Here is an 18,792-nt window from a genome sequence, read left to right on the forward strand (position 1 = left end):
TAGTGGATAATAATATTTACTTGAGCACATCATCAAACTACTATCCTCAAGGTAATGGCTTGGCTGAGTCGTCCAACAAGAACCTGATCAAAATCATGAAGAGGACAATAGAAGATAACCAGAGGTGTTGGCATAAAAAATTGAAGACTGCACTGTGGGCTGACAGAATAATGCCTAAAAGGTCAATAAGGAATTCACCATTTGTGTTAGTCTATGGCAGAGAAGCAAGGCTTCCAATTTCATTGGAGTTCTCATCCTTAGAGCTAGCTAATCAGCTGGAGTTGATTGAAGATGATGCCATGACAGTAAGAATGGCAGAGCTGATGGAGCTGGAAGAGAAGAGAAATAAAGCAATGCAGACCCTAGAGACACACTAGCAGCAAGTTAAAAAGAGTTTTTACAGGAAGGCTAGGGTCAAAATCTTCAAGGAGGGAGATTTGGTTCTGAAATGGGATGCGGATAGGGAAAAACCAGGAAGACACTCAAAGTTTGATGCATTGTGGAGTGGCCCCTATCTAATTATCGGTTGCAAACAAGCCAATGTTTTTCAGTTAAGCAGGCCTAGTGGTGAAAATTTGCCTATCCCAGTCAATGGGATCTATCTCAAGCCATGTTTCTGAGGGTTTGAGATTCTATGTACATAGTTAGAGTAGTTTTGTTTCCTATTTGCTAGCCTTTTTTTTCCAAGAAGTGCATGAGCATAGCTATCTCTCTTTGAGATAGCTAGTTTTCTCGAAGTTTTGTGGTTGCAGAAAGAAGGTTTTGGTCTTTGGTTCTAGTTGCAGAAACAGGGGTTTCAGGGTTTTCCTCTCAGAGGTAGGGTTAGGGTTTCACAGTATACATAGGATCTACTTCTTTTGACTCTGTAGCCCAATGGATGCTTCAAGCCACTGGTCTTATGCATAGCGGGCTAGCATCCCCTATGAGTCGTAGAAATGTTACATATTGTGCCCTCCACCAAATATTTGAATTTTAAATACTGTCCGCCCAATGGTCACTTCTCAGTTCAATATTATTTTAAACATCCCCGAGAATATCAAAAAAATTAAACGATTGAACCTTATGATATTCCTTATTTCCTAGGTATATTTTTGCAAGCCCGCAAGTCCCCCATCATCGGATCGAAGATATCTACTGTTGGCACTATCTCGCTAGGGGAATTTGCACAGTCCTTTGCCATAGCGACATAGCGCCTTCTCATTATGTTTCAGGTGGGTCCACAATTTGTAAGACCACGGTTATCATGAGGGCGGCAAAGTGATGGCACCGAAGGGTGCCATGGCGCTATCGAGAATTTTTTTCTTATCGTCGTTAGCGACATAGTGCCTAGCTGGTAAAAGAACATGGTGGGACATCAGGCAATGTGAGAAAATGACTGTGATTGAAGGAGGATTTTGATTTGTTGCGAGCTATGCAAATATTTTGATGTCAGCAGTAGCCTGGACCCATGCCCCTTTCAAACGCACGAAGATTTCCTCACCCTCGAATCAGTCTGGCTCAACGGTGGGCGCTATCTCACTATGGAAAGTTGCAAGGATGTTACCCATAGCACCTCAGTGACACATAGTAGGGTGGGGCTGAGTGTTTTGAAACTATAGAGATGGTACCAGTTTGAGCCGAGTTAGGTGCTAGGTGGTTGCCAAGTGTTTCATGGGCCCAGAAGTTTAAAGGCAAAGCACAGTAATACAGTGAGTCTTTGCAATTGTTAGATCTAAGGAAATCGATGGTAGGCGTTATCTTGCTATGGAAAGCTACAAGGATGTTACCCATAGCGACATAGCGCCATTGCGCCACATGGATCAGTGGGGCCAGGTCTCGCCAAGATAAGATGCCAGGTTGTGCCAAGTGGTTGCCAAGTGTTCCGTGGGCCCAAAATTTTGAGGAGGTGAGCGCAGTAATACGACGAGTCTTCACGATCGTTAGATCAGTCTAGATCCATGGTGGGTGCTATCTCACTATGGGAAAGTGCTTGGAGGATACGCATATCAACATAACGCCTCGGTGACACATGTTCCAGTGGGTCTGGGAGAGGCAGTAATGGTTAGTGACTGATAGTTAATGTGACCATCGCAGTCAAGGTTTGCAAGGTGGTGCAATCAGTTTGAATATATGGTCAAATTCGTGGAGACCTGCAAGGTGGCATAAAAAAAAAAGATCGTTGGTCCACGTGGCTCATTCCGGTGACAAAGTTATATTGACCACATTGGTTTGTGAATTGGGAACAGGGGATACCGAGGTTTTCTGCATAATCTGATCTTATGATCAATTCCAACCACCCTAGAGTAAATACGAAACAAAAAGGGACACTCTACCCCTAATCCAACTTATCTACCTAGTTAGAGCATAGTTATGGCGTTGTTTCCATCCTCTCAAGGCATTGTTTGACACAGAAGATCAGATATCATTGCATCTAGATCTGTATCCAGATCAAATTTTCTCCATGATTGTTCTCTGTCGGACTTAATGGCAGGTTGTTGCGAAGTAATTACAGTTGGAGGACTGAGCTATAAAGGCAATTTTTTATGATTTTTGTAGGGTCGACCTTTCTCTATTTTCTTTGTTACTGCTCTGCAGATTCTCAGTGTAAATTCCCCTATGCCTCTGAACTATAGGATTTTCTGTCTTATCTCCTTCAGCCATTCATATGAAAGTACAGGAACTCTTTGCCTCTTACTAGTGTTTTGTAGAGATCTATGATCTACATGATTGTATCTCATTGGCCTATGAATGATAATATAAGTGAATCTCTCTTTCCTTGTGTCATTCATCTTGGTCTTCTGATCTGCATGTGATTATTAGATTAAAGCAAGTCTGAATGTGTATATCCTTAGTTTCATTCTGGTTCAATAATGCATATATGGGCAGAGTTTGGTCCGAACACTCTATTTTGGTACAACACCTCTTTAGATTAGATTAGGTAGATTTGATTTCATGCTCTCCTTATCCCTTTTCCTCTCCAAGAGTATTTAGGTGCATCCTAATAGTAAGAGGAAGCCGGCCTTCTCTGGAGACTCAACCTCACAGTTCAAGTCCCACAGCTTGGAGGTTGTTTCCATGTTTCACTAGGTTGTCCTCATGCATAGGCTTTGGACAAGGGTGCAAACCTAAGTGACAAAAATTACCTAAGGATGTATTTTTGTATCTAAGAGGTAAGTTAGGGGTCATTCCCCTATCTGAAGCCCACTAAATGAAGTTTAGTTATGCATCAACCATAACATGTTGAAGATTAGTCAGTTGATGCAGTATTGACAAAGGCACATTGTAAATGAACCAATACATGAGGTACATTGATATTCACTAAACATTGTCTTCAGCAAGAGATGTCAAAGAGGGAGAATTTTACTATCATATCTCGTAGAAATTTTTATAAAGGTAAAGAGAAAGAAATGTCAAAGAATGAGAATGAACTTGGTCTGATATCAAAAACAAAGTTTTCTATCAGAAGAAGATGTTGAAGATAGATTTTTGTTGATAGAGGGAGAAACTAAAGGCAGAAGGAGTTCACACTAATGGAGGGAGTTCTCATGGATGAGAATTAGAATGAAACTAAGGATATGTTCCTTATTTTATTCTTGGTCTAAAATTTCATTGCATTATGACATGTTTTGTTGCCATCAATGACAAAGAGGGAGATTGTTGGTAACAAATGATTAATTGTGTATTGTCTTTGATGTTACAAAAAATGTCATATCTTTTCCAATCAGTGTATGTCAAGCTCACTCAGGCATTGAAAATAGTTTCCTATGTCTGTCAAGCACTCCAGAGATTATGTAGTTTAAAAGACAATGTCTATTGAGTTCACTCGAGAAACGAAGTAAAGTTTACATAATTGAAGATTTAATAATGCTTAGAGGAAGTGGATCAAAAGGATAAGCAAAATATCCTTGGTGAGATGAAAAGATACATTCAGTTAGGAAGGATCAAGTATAAAAGCTAGAATTGAGATCTATAATCAGCAATTTAGTTGCATCAGAAATCAAGTCATTGCATTGTTACTCTCTAACCATTTTAGTAGTGATCTAAATCTCTTAACAAAGTTGGCTTAACAACTATTTGTAAATCCTCTAACAAGGTGGCATTTCTATTGAAGTGTCTAAAGACCTCTAACAAGGCCACTCCTAATAGGATGATTAAATCATCTAACAGGGTCACACCTAACAATCTGTTTTGTAACCTTTAACAGGTTTGGTTCCTAACAGGGCTCACTTTAGAAGAGTGAAAATCAATAACTAGTTGCAATTGGTAGTTTTTCCCAAATTGGGTTTCCACGTTAAATCTTGGTGTCAATTGCATTCATGCTATCTCTTTTATGTGTATGCAACTAAGTTAAAGTAAGATCAATCACAGATAATATCTTAAGATTTTCATGATAAGCATTTGCCAAGTTATTTTAGTTTTTACCGAGTTACAACAGTTGTTAGTGTAAACCAAGTGCATATGTATTTGTTGAGTTATAGTAGAGTTCAGTTTAATCAGAGTTTTGATTTTTATTAACATCTAAGGGATTTGGGATTTATTTTGTGGTAACTAATTTTCCCCTCCCCTCTCAGTTACTCCTCTTACATTTCCAATGTAATCAAGCTCCAATTAGCAAGCTTATCTCCAATCAAACATATCGGCAAGTTACCCAAACTACTATTAACAACTTCAGTTTGTCCATCTGTTTATGGATGAAATGTAGAACTAAACTTAAGCTTAGTATCTAACTTCTTCCAAAGTGTCTTCCAAAAATAACCAATGAACTTAGTGTCCCAATTTGAAATAATAGTCTTTGGCAACCCATGTAATCTTACTACCTCCTTAAAGAATTATTCAAACACATGTATTACTTCAAATTTCTTCTTACAAGGTATGAAATGGACCATTTTATAAAATATTTCAACCACTACCAGATTATAATCATTACCTCTCTAAGTTCTAGATATGACAAGCACAAAATCCATGTTGATAACTTCCCAATGTTTATTTGGAATAGGTAATGGTGAATACAAACCTAAATTATAACTAGTTCCTTTTGTTGTTTGACAAGCTCTGCAACACCTAACTATCTTCTGAACATCATTATATATCTGAGGCCAATAATATCTATTAGAGATTATCTTGTCAATTCCAAAATGTTCACCAAGTCCTCCATTATGTCACTCCTTCATAATGTTATCCCTCATAGACCCTCTAGGTATGCACAGTTGAATTCCTTTAAACAACATGTCTTCTAAATAAAATAATTAGTCCACTTATCTTGTCCACTTATCAGGTGATTCTTACAAACCTTCCAAGCTTCTCCAAAATCTAGATCAGTTTCATACAAATATTCCAAATCATCAAAACCATGTACTTCAACACTCATTTCTATCAACAAATTCCTTCTTCTTCTCAAAGTATCAACTACTTTGTTTCATTGTTTGCTTTTATATTTTGTGATATCCCCACTATGTTGCATTGGGGCAAAAGAATCCCAATATGGATTAAAATATAATGGAGCCCCAAGTTGAGCTTGCCCAATCTTCAGAAGTTGTAAATCTACCATCCATGTCAAAATTAGACATTTCCTAGTGGGTAGGGAGTGTGCACAAGGGAAGGGGTAAATCGGTCACGTTGGTATGAGAAAATCCCAATATGGATTAAAAATATGAGGGAGCCCTAAGTTGAGCATGTCCAACCTTGAGAAGCAATAAATCTACCATCCACATCAAAATTAATCATGTTCCTAGTGGGTAGGGAGTGTGCACAAGGGGAGGAGAAAATTAGTCACGTTGGGGCAAGAAAATCCCCCAAGCATGTCCAAACTTGAGGAGTAGTAAATCTACCATCCACTATGGAATTATACACCATATTATAGTACGAGCTATAGAAAAGTTGTTAAAAATATGTATCTTTAAGAACTTTGATTTTGAGATAGGGGAAAGGAGCACAACATTCACAATCAAAGTGGTAAAAAATTTCCTTACCTTTTCCTTATTTCAAATTGTAAGCAAGATTATAACATGTATACTATGTGTCTACATCTTGTCTTCATGCATTAATATGTTTGCTTCATGTCTTCTTCGTATCACCATGCATTTGTGTTACCTCATGTTTGCATCGCATCTTCAAGCATTAATGTGTCTACTTTGTGTCTTCATTCATATGTTCTTGTACATGCTATTATATACTAACTTGTGTACCTTACAGCAAATATTTTAATACATGTGCAGGAGAAAGAATGAATTTGAGTTATAAATTGCTTGAGGACAAGAAAATTCGAGGGGAGGACTGTGATATCCCCACTAAAATAAGGTTCAATATTAAATAATTATTAAAATATAGTAATCTAAGAAATAAATATTGATATCCCCACTTTAATAGGATTAAATAATAAGTAATTATTAAAATAATATTAAAGAATAAAATCTAATTATATTATGAGTGAATAATAATAACTATAGTTATCTTGATGTAATAATAATAAATATATATCATATACTGATCATATACCATAATATTAATGTATTAAACATAACTAATAACAATAAATTAATGAAATTTAATAGATTATTAAATTAATTATATTCTAATTATAAAATTATTATTAAAATAAGTTTCAAAGGACACAACCATTGGGAATATCAGATATTTAAGGGAGAAGCAAGGAGAGAGGGAGGTATTGAAAAAGAAAATATTTTCAATTTCTCTCCAAATTGTAAGGATCTGATTTGGGATCATTACATATTTTAACACAAAAGAAAAGTCTTGTAGATATTCTACCTATTTCATGTGTCTCTAATTCAATTTATTTTGACTTCATAAATACTGTAAAGCTTTATAATTAGTGTACAACACAAAATCTTCAGGCATAAAATAATGTCTACATTTCTTCAAAACTTGAACAATAGCATAGAATTCCTAATCATAAACTAAATACATTTTCTTTATATCATTCAACTTTTCACTATAGAAAGTTATAGGTCTTCCTTCTTGAATCAAAACAACTCCAATGTCACTTCCCCTAGCATCACAATCAACTTGAAAAACCTTAGTCAAATCGAGGAAAACAATTGAAGGTAGTTATATCACCTTTTGTTTCAATGTTTCAAAACTCCTTTATGCTCCATGTGTCCATTTGAAATCCTTTTTATCTTCCCTCATAGTCTTTGTCATGACATTGCATACTGAACTAATTTTTTTTATGAACTTCCTATAGAGAATCGTCAATCCATGAAATGATCTAACTTCCCCAACATTCTCAGGTGTAGGCCATTCATGGATAGCTCTTACCTTTTCAAGATCCATCTTCAAACCATTAGTGAAAATCACAAAACCAAGGTACAAAATTTCTTCCTTCATGAAAGAGAATTAATTCAAATTAATCAAAAACTTTTCTTCTTTCAATCTCTATAAGACTTGTCTAATATGCTCATGGTGTTATTCCTTATTCTTACTGAATATTAGAATGTCATCTAGGTATACAATCACAAACTTACCCAATAATTTCTTTAAAACCTCATTCATCAACCTCATGAAAGTACTAGGTGCATTAATTAAATGAAAAGGCATAACCAACCATTCATAAAAACCCTCATTTGTTTTAAAAGAAGTTTTCCATTCATCTCCTTCTCTGATTCTAATCTAATGATACCCACTTTTCAAATCAATCTTTGTGAAATATCTTGCTCCACTCAAACAATCCATTATACCATCCATCCAAGGCAATGGAAACCTATACGTCTCTATTATCTTCTTTAAAGCTCTATAATTAGTGCACATTCTCCATTTTCCATTCTTTTTAGGTGCCAAAAACAATAGGTACAGTACAAGGACCCAATCTTTCTCTAATTATAATTTTGTATTTTCAGCAGGTGTTAACCTATGTGGTGCTTTATTAGGAAAACTAGTTCCATGTATCAAATCCATACAATGGCTAATACTGCTTATAGAAGGAAAACCATCAAGTACATTATCATAAATAATATCTTAAAATTTAATCAACAAAGATTTAATCTCAGGTGAATCTTCAAGTTCATCTTGTTTCTTAGTCTTCCTAGGAATCAAAGCAAAACAAACATTTTGTTCCATCACATCCCTAACAAATTAATTTCCTTCAACCAAACATATTCTTACTATGGTACAGTTATTCTCGTATGGTTTCTCTACCAAAGGAAACAATACTTGTTTCTTTCCATCAACACAAATAATATATTGATTCAATCTACCATCATGCAAAGCTTGTCTACCATAGTGCAAAGGTCTACCCAAGAGACTATGACAACAATCCATAGGCACAATATCACAAAAAAAATCATCAAATAATTCCCAATCTTGAATTTCACAAGGCATTAGTCACTTACCAGTAACCTATGGTCATTTTGGATCCAAGCAACATGATAAGGCTTAGGGTGTCTCAATCTCTATAATTGTAATTTGTTAACCAGTTCCTTTGATGCCAAATTATCTGAACTACCACTATCAATGATTACTTTGCAACATTTCCCTACAATCTTACTTCTAGTCTTGAATAAATGTTTCCTCAAAATAAGTTCTTATGTAATTTTCTCTTTCCATAGGATTCTTCTTATCATGAAATTCTAACCACTCTTAGGCCCATTTGGTGATTCAACAACTTCTTCACATGCTAAAGCATTTTTGTTGCTACTTCCAATCTTCTTGCCAAAATTAGTACATTTAAAGGCTCTGTGTCCTTCATTTCCACACTTGAAACAAGTACCCTTAAACCATGATCTCTCTTATCTCTTACCATTATTACCATTCCTAGAGTAACCAATACCTACCTCTAGTATAATTACCTCTCTTACCATCATGTTCCCCTTTCCATTTTGTTTTACCTTTGTCATGTATTGTATTTTCAGATCTACTATTTTCTCCATAGATTATATCTCTTCTCCTTTGATATCTTCTACTTTTTTCTCCTTGTCTTTGATCAACTTTCTTTGCCAATATCTCCTCGGCCTTTAGGGCATACTGATATGCTTCTTCCACACTATCCAACTAAACAAAACTAATCTCAATGTAAAATGATGTCCTCAAACCATTTAGAGCCACTTTCTTAACCTCATCATCTATATGTCCAGATCTGATGTCCAATTTGTAAAATTCCTTAGTATTTTCTTTCATAGTCATATCATTTTGTCTTAAATTTTGCATTTTCCTCAACAAATTAACCTGATAATCCATAGGAAGTGACACAAGGTAAGAGTGAAAACTAGGGCCAAAGGAATGCCCAACAATCATCCAACCTTGTAGAGTTAACATAATGAAAGAAAATCATGAAGAGACAACACCAAAAAGGGGAGAGGACTAGTAATCTTTCATTAATTCATCTATTTTCCATCATACATTCCTAGGTATGAAGCCTTCCATGTTATGGCTAATATAAAGCTTCAACTACATAGGAAAATAACCTCCAAAATGTGAGATCTATGACCTCCTTTTCTTTATAGATTCTAAATCCTCCTAGTTGATGACTAACTACGAGACCTAGACCTAGACCATGACCATCTACATATACTTTCCAAAACAACTTACAAAAAACTCTACATCATCATATGGAAAAGATCGACCACATAATGGTCTACATGCATCCCAATGACCAATCCAATACATTCAATTATGGCCTGAAATTAAATACACAAGTAAACTCACAAATGATAACCAAATAGACAACTCAATGAAAGACATCAACAAACCACATCAACAAAGGTCATCGAGGCACTCGATGAATACAAAACATAAAAAATCAATACAAGAAGAACATGAGCCACTCAATAAATGAAGGCATAATCACCTCCTTCGAGCCAATAAGAAACGAAGTCACCCTAAGTAGGTCCACAAGTATATTCGAGCACGCATATGCTAAATAGGATAGCAATGCAACCTGAGATGCTCCTACATTATGCAACTCAGGTTGAAAAGAAATGATTCTCCTAAGTCATAAGTGTGTCACAACCCAAGCTGAATCCAACTTAGATTGAGAAATCCACACATCTTCAAGTGGCATGTCTTTCCACTTTGCCAAATACTCAAAGTAAGCATTTTCCCTTGTAATCTTACCAACATTATGATCCAAAATCTTCTCTACCTCATTAGTCTACTTCTTACAGTAATCACTTGGCACAATCATCTCATCATCAAATTTAAGATTCTTGTACAAATCAACAATATTGAGTATAGAATATATATCCATGTCATTAGGTAACTCAACTTTATAAGCATTACCACTATCAAACTTCCTTTAGATTTTGTAAGGATAGAATTTCTTCATCTTCAACTTACTATATGTGCCAAAAGGAAATCTACCCTTCTTTATATGAACCATTGCCTAATCACTAACTTCAAAAATAATTTGTCTCCTTGACTTATCTAGATTCTCCTTGTGTTTCAAACTACTCTGTTCCAACTTATATTTCATTTCCTCGTGCAAAGACCTCATGAATTCAAAAATTTCATCACCTTCAACATTCTTTTCTCTTCTCCCACAATATTCCTCAAGTCTCGTATACCTCTAGGTTGCATCCCATTATCAATCTCAAAAGTTTTATTTCTAGTACTTTTGTTCACAAAATTATCATATGCAAACTCTACTTGTGCCAACACTAGATCCCAATTACTCAGTTTATCCCCAACTTAGAATCTCAACAAATTACCCAAGCTTCTATTCACAACCTTTGTTTTTCCATTAGTCTTTAGATAAAATGTAGAATTGAACTTCAACTCGGCATCCTATTTCTTACATAAAGTCTTCCAGAAATAACCAACAAACTTATTGTCTTAGTCAAATACAATACTCTTCGATAATCCATGCAATCTAACAACCTTTTTGAAGAAAAGCTTAGCAATATGTACTGCATTAGATGTCTTCTTACATGGTATGAAATGTGGCATCGTAGAAAATATATCAACAACAACAAATAGAGAATCATATCCCCTTGTAGTCCTCGGTAAGCCAAGCACAAAATACATATTGATAGCATTCCAAGGTTTCTCAAGTATTGAAATAATATACAATCTAGTATTCTGAGTTACTCCTTTTGTAACTTAACAAATTCCACAACTCTTTACAAACTTTTGAACATCCTTATACAACTACAACCAATAATATTTCTCCTTAAGTTAATGTCTTATCAATACCAAAATGTCCAACCAATCAACCATTATGTATCTCCTTAATCAAATTAAATCTCATAGATTCTCTTAGTATACAAAACTAAACTCCTTTGAAATACATATCTTCCTGAATGAAATAACCTTCATACTTACTCAGTTGATCTGATAGATTTGGTGCTTGACACTCTCTCCATACCTTGAAAAATTCAAGGTTAGTGTCATACTAATCCTTCATCTCATCAAAGCCAATAACTTCAACCTTCATCTCCATTAGCAAAGATCTTTTTCTGCTCAATGTATCTGCAACTTAGTTAGAAACTCCACTATTATGCTTAATCACAAATGTGAAATTTTGCAACTATTTAACCCACTTCATATGTCTTTGATTCAACTTATGATGACTTTTCGAATATTATAATATTATCAGTATACATCACAAACTTGTTAGGAACCAAATAATATCTCAACTTCTTCAAAGCTTGAATAATAGCATAGAACTCTTGATCATGTGCAAAATACTTCCTTTTATCATCATTCAATTTCTCACTAAAGAAACAAACAAGCTTATCATCCGAACTCGACATAGCTCCAATTGCACTACCACTTACATCACATTCAACTTGAAATACTTTATTAAAATCAAGAAAATCCAAACACATGCAATTTAGCAACCCTCTATTTCAAAGTCTCAAAACTCTTATCAGCACCATGTGTCCACTTGAAATCCTTTTTACCTCCTATCATTGTCTAAATCATAGCATTACAAACCAACCTAAAATTCTTGATGTACTTTATGTAGAAACTAGCTAAACCATGAAATGATCTTACCTCACTCACATTCTCAAGTTTAGGGCATTCAATAATTTCTTTAACCTTCTCAGGATCCATCCTCAAACCATCAATTGAAATCACAAATCCCAAATACAAAATCCCCTCTTTCATGAATGAACACTTATTTAAGTTAATCAACAACTTCTCCTCTTTCAATCTATGTAACACTTGCCTAATATGTGCAAGATTTTCTCCCTTAGTCTTACTGAATATCATAATATCATCCAAATAAAGAATCACAAAATTACCCAAGAATTTCTTTCAGACTTCATTCATCAACCTCATAAAAGTACTTGGTTCATTAGTCGAACCAAAAGGCATAACCAACCATTCATACAAAAGTTATTTTGTCTTTAAAGCATTCTTCCACTCATCACCTTCTCTGATTATGATCTGATGATACCTACTCTTCAAATCAATCTTTATAAAATATCTTGATTCACTCAAACAATCCATTATATCATCCATCCTTCACATATGAAACCTATACTTCACTATTATTTTATTAATAGCTTTGAAATCAGTACACATTCTTTGCTCTCCATTATTCTTAGGTGCCAATACAACATGTGCAACACATGAAATCAAAATTTCACTCAACAAACCATTATGTAACAATTATTGCACTTGTCTATTACATTCTTCAAACTTGACAGATGTCAACCTATAAGGTGCTTTGTTCAGCAAACTAGCTTTTGGAATCACGTCCATACAATGACTTATACTCCTTACTAGTGGTAAACCATCAGGTACATTTTCTAAAATAATCTCTTGTTACTCAATGAGAAACTTGTCAACTTTTATTGGAACTTGGTCAACATTAGCATTACTTGATGCACAAGGAATCACAACAAAAGAAACTATTCTTTTCTTATATCTATCAAAAATTAATTTCAATTAACCATGAAAATCTGTAATGTTGTACAATAATATTCATCATGTGCCTCTATAAAAGGTAACATGACTTGTATTCTCCCATTTGCCCAAATAGTATATTGATTCAACCTCCTATCATTCAATGCTTGCTAATCATATTGCCAATGTCTACCCAAAAGTATATGGCAACAATCCATAGGCATAATAGCACACAAAAGTTCATCATAGTAATTCCCAATCTTGAATTTCACAAGGCATTATTCACTTACCAATAATTTATGCTCATCCTTGATCTAAGCAACTTGATAGGGTTTATAACACCTTGTCCTTTACAACTGTAACTTATTAACCAACTCCTTCGATGCCAAATTTTTTGAACTACTACTATCAATGGTTACCTTATATCATTTACCTACAACCTTGCATCTGGTCTTGAAAAAACTTCTCCTAAGGAGGGATTCTTCAACAATTCTTTCATTACACAAAGTTCTTATCACCATCAAAATTTCACCCTTTTTAGGTTTATTAGGCAGACTCACAAATTCTTTTTGGACTATGACATTTTTGCTATTACCTTTAGTTTTCTTACACTTAGACACTCTATGTCCTTCACAACATTTGAAATAGGTTCCATGAAATATTCCTCTTCTATAATTACCTTGGTAATAATTACCTCTACCTTAGTAAGAACTACCACCATTCCACTTGGCCTTGCCTTTCTCATCACTTTTCCCCTAAGTTTTGCCTTTCTCTTGTGAATTATTTTTAGATTGTATATTTTCTCCATAAGATCTACCTCTACATCTTTGAAATCTTCCTCTTCTACCTCTTTTCATTTATCTATGCTTCTTTGTCAAGATCTCCTCAACTTTCAAGGCATATTGATATGCTTCTTCCACACTATCCAATTTAACAAAATCATCTTATCTTGAATTGCAATTCTCAAACCATTCAAATAACTAGCCACTTTCTCTACCTCTTCATGAACATATCCAGATTTAATGTCCAATTTGTAGAATTCCTTAGTATACTCTTTCACACTCATATCCTTTTTCCTTTAATTTTGCATCTTCCTTAACAGACTGACTTAGTAATTAGTAGAGAGGAACTTATTCTTCAATTTATTCACCATCTTTAGCCATGTCCTTATCTTATTGTTTCTTGTCCTTTGTCTATCGATTCACAAATGTTCCCACCAAAGTGACGAATGATCCTTCAACTTGGTGACTGTTATCTTTACCTCTCTATTATCATGGGTGCCCTCAAATTCAAAGAACTTCTCCATCTTTGAGATCCAATCCAACAAAATGTTGGTGTCTAGTCTTCCACCATATCTTGTAACCTCAACAACAAGCTTAGAATGTGCCCTAGATAAAACTCTCAATAGTCTTTCCTCATCAAATTCCACCTTAGGTTTAATTTTAGGGTTTGGTACTCCTAGTGCTCCTTCGTCATCACTAACATCATCAAGATATACTCCTCTCCTTTGGGTTGTCTCAAAATCATCAAGTGTGGCTGTAATTTGTCTCAACATGCCTATAATGACATTATCAACATTTCCTCTACCACAAACCATTTTGATAATAGGTTCCTACAATATTGTAACCCTCACAAGTTATAGGTCAAATCTCAGATCTAATACCCTAGTAAAAAATCCACTTAGGATATACACAGTCCAATCTCCACAAGGATGAAACCATGCTTTTATACCACCTGATGCAAGGTGAGGGTGAAAACTAGGGCCAAAGAAACACCTAGCAATCATCCAACCCTATAGAGTTAACACAACAAAATAAAATTATGAAGATATAATGCTAGAAAGGAGATAAGACTAGTAATCTTTCATTGATTCATCAAACTTTCATCATAAATTCCTGTTTGTGAGGCCTTGTAGGTTATGATCGATACAAAGATTCAAATACATAGGAAAATAACCTCCAGCATGTGAGATCTATGACCTCCTTTTCTTTATAGATTATAACTACTTTTGACTAATGACTAACTGCCAGCCCTAGACTACAACCCTCTACTTATACTTTCCAAAATGACTTGCAGAAGATTCTAGAGATCATCATATGGAGAAGGTTGACCAGATAACAATCTATACACATCCTAATGATTGATCTAATATATTAAATTATGACCTCAAATTAAATACACAAGTTGGCTCACACATGACAACCAAACAAATAGTTTGATGAAAGACATCACCAAGCTACAATAAAAAAATATCACCGAGGCATTCAGTGCATACATAATTGAAACACTTGGTGAAAGAAGAACCCAAGCCACTCATTGAATGAAGGAAGGATTACCTCCTCTAAGCTAATTAGCAATGAAGTCATTGAGAAGGTCCACAAGTATATCCTAGCACACATTTACCAAGCATGATAGCAATGCAACCCACGATTCTCCTGCATCAGGAAGGAACTTCTTCTTCATTTTCCAAGCATCTTTGTCCATGTCTTGATCTTTTCTTTTCCTCTTCTTTGTCTTTCAATTTGCAAATGATTCAACCAAAGTGAATCATGACCCTTAAGCTTGGTGATTGTTATCTTTACCTTTTTATTATCAAGGGTACTTTCATACTAAAAGTATTTATCCATTTCAAAAATCCAATCCAACACTGCATTAGTCTCAATCCTTCCATCATAACAAGAAACTTCAATAGGTATGGAGTTTTCCCTAGACAAAACACTTAGAAGCCTCTCCTCATCTTACTCTACTTTAGGTTTAGGATTAGGGTTAGGTACCACTTCTTCATCACCACTAACATCCTTAAGATGTGTACCTCTTCTCTAGGTTGTCTCAATAGCTTCAAGTCTTGCTATAATATGTCTCAACATATCCATAATAACATTATTTGCATTTCCTCTACCTTGAACCATCTTGACAATAGTTCCTGGCAAAATCATAACCCTCTGCAAGTTAAAGGTTAGAACCTATATTTTCCACCCTACAACCAATCCAATTAGGGTTCTCTACAATCCCAAGCATACAAAGAATGAAAACCTCACTCTGATACCACCTGATGTAAGGTAGATAGGAGAATAGGGCCAATCCCAATCACCTTATACCTCACCAAGAGTACAAACAGAAGACTACACATAGATTCAAAAAGAGAGACCAACTTTATCCATGAATTATAATGATTGATTAGATAACTTGTATGATAAAGTACATATATGTCAGGTTTTAAGGCCTTCCTAGTTGCGGTGAGTATAAAAAATTACGATTCTAGAGCTCAAATATCACTATCTTGATAACTTCTTACTCACTACTACTTCCTTCCTCCTTCTAGACCACTTTCCTAAACCTAGTCTAAGTCCTTATAAAGCCAACAAGACTACAAGGCAACTTGTTAGGCATTTAATTAAAAAATGGGTAAACAAAGAACCAATAATTGACCAAAAGAGAATCTACGCTCTTAAGAATAGGTCCACACTTGATCCAAGAGACATTTCCCAACTGTGCAAGATGCCACATCATCATAGGAAACTACACTCAAATGAAATCCACACTACATAGGATGAAACAAGTAGTGAAAAATGAGTAGAGAAAGAGGCACAAAACTCCATACACATGTAACATTAGATTCCACATACTTAGGGTAAGGATCAACAATGGGTCTACATTAAGATTCCAATTGTGCACAACTTGAAACCACAAGCAAAAATGACTACTCCTTGAACAACAAACTGGTACAAAAAATAAAGCAATATTTTTGGTTGATGCAAGATTTCTCATTGACCCAAGATGCTCCTACATCATTGTGTATCATTGTTGGCCCATTGGCCTTGTTTTGGTGTTGGTCTTTTGTCTCTTCCAACACAAATGGTCTATTTGAAACAATGACTTATTATTTGATATTATAATGGGTTGTGGGTTCCTGTAAAACCCGATTTTCCCTTAATACAAAAAATATCTTATTAGGTATATGATTAATGAATAACTTTATCCTTAACTAGATATGACAAGGTAGTAGTTCAAGAAACAACATTGTACATTAACTGATATTCATTAGGAATAAATTCTTACCAATGTGGATTATGTAGGATGATATGAGACACAAATAATAAATACTTTGACATTCATAGGTATTAGTAAAAATATTAATAATCAATAAATAATGATAGAATTTATTTGTACCATATAAAACATACACAATGGTGAATAAGTCATCAGTCAAGGTAAAGACATAATCAAACATAATGCATTATTATCAGTGGTGACTCGAGAGTGACAAAACAAGAGGGAGACAAAAATAAGAAGCAAGTATTCTCAACACTACATTCAACTCAATCATGACTCAGAAGGGAATACACCAAATTATGGTTAGATTAGGAAATGAATAATAATTAACTTGAAAAAATAGTGGTAATCAATGATTGTTACTTCATATAACTATTGAACCCAACATTTATCTTCCAAGTGAACCAAACTATCCACACACTAGGGAAATATACTATATTGTGGTTGGTTGTGAATAATATAATCAACATACATAATAGAAGTATCCTTTTGTACATGAACTTTAAATTATTACATCTTAGAAATACTTACATCATATATTAGATTAATAGTGTAATCCATGGGAATTTAGATGATCTCCATCCTATATAAAACTACTATTATCAACTTGAGAATCATTCTAATGGTTGATAGTGAAACCCATCCATTAAAGAAATATACAATTACATTGATTGGGTTATCCATTGGTTTGATTTGACAAAACTAAGAATATTAATGAAAAAATCAAATACAAATCATATATTTGATATGTACATTAAAACAAAAATAGAGAATTGTGTGCAAAAATTTATAGACATAAGTAATTCCATTGAAGTTTAGAAATCAATCTCAAATCTTGAAAGGATTTGTAAGGGGGCATTACACACTTGAGGTAATGAAATCCCCCAGTAGGCCCCTACCAAACAAAAAGATAATACAATTTGTCTTACACCCAAGATCTAGAAATGTGAGGGGAATAGTTTTGTACAACCTTGTGTTCTAATCTAAATAAAAATAAATGTTTGCAAGGTAGACACCAAGTGAAAACTTTCCAAACATGTCAAACAAAATGGTTAGTTACTAACTAACTTTAGTGCAACTACTCTATAAATATATTTTTAAAACTAATTAACCTACAAAAAATAGATAATTAGTTTTTAGAATTGGTCTTGGACAATGCATACAAACATTAGTGGCTAGCCAAAAACATAAAAAACCTAAGCAAACATATAGATGTTGGAGCATAATTAGTTGGTGAATAACACAAACAATGTTTAATTGGTAAAGATACCAAACTACAAAAAATTATTAACTCTAAAAAACTAAAGAATTAAAAGAAACCCTAATATTTTTGTATTTTTAAATTTTTTTTTGTTATTTTTCAATGAAAATAAAAATAGAAAAGGAAATAAATAGTAAAAATATACAAATTAGTATACTTGATAGAGATGATCTTTTGTAGATGCAGATGCTAAAAATCATAGACAATAGTATGTAGACAAAGACAAAAAAAAAATGAATCGTAGTCTACAGAAAATGCATCAAATGAAAAACTTGCAAAGCACGGTTAATTTGAAACAAACTAAAAAATAACATGCAAAATTGATTACTGGTCAATATCAAGTAATTTCAAGGATTAGTAGAATAATCTTTTCCTTGACAGGCTAGCCAAAAATATCATAAGATAAAGTACTAAAAAAATGCTTAAAAAGTAGCAGGGTTAGTTAATTAAGTGGAGACATCAAACAGTGCTTAGTGATGTCAAAAAGCAAAGATGCCAAATCTTGAGATGAGATGGTGATCTATAGTCTATGACATAAAAATTCACAGAACTAAAAAATGAAGTTAGTTTCCAAGGGATGTGGGCCCCATGGGGCATGCTAGAATGTATATAGGGCAAAATAAGCTTGAAATTGAGAAATAAGCATACAATTTAGATCAAAATCCTATAATACCATAATATACCTAATGGGGTAA

The sequence above is a fragment of the Cupressus sempervirens genome, chromosome 11 (assembly GCF_028749045.1).
Source record: "Cupressus sempervirens isolate cs-2001-9-10 chromosome 11, ASM2874904v1, whole genome shotgun sequence".
Classification (NCBI taxonomy): domain Eukaryota; kingdom Viridiplantae; phylum Streptophyta; class Pinopsida; order Cupressales; family Cupressaceae; genus Cupressus; species Cupressus sempervirens.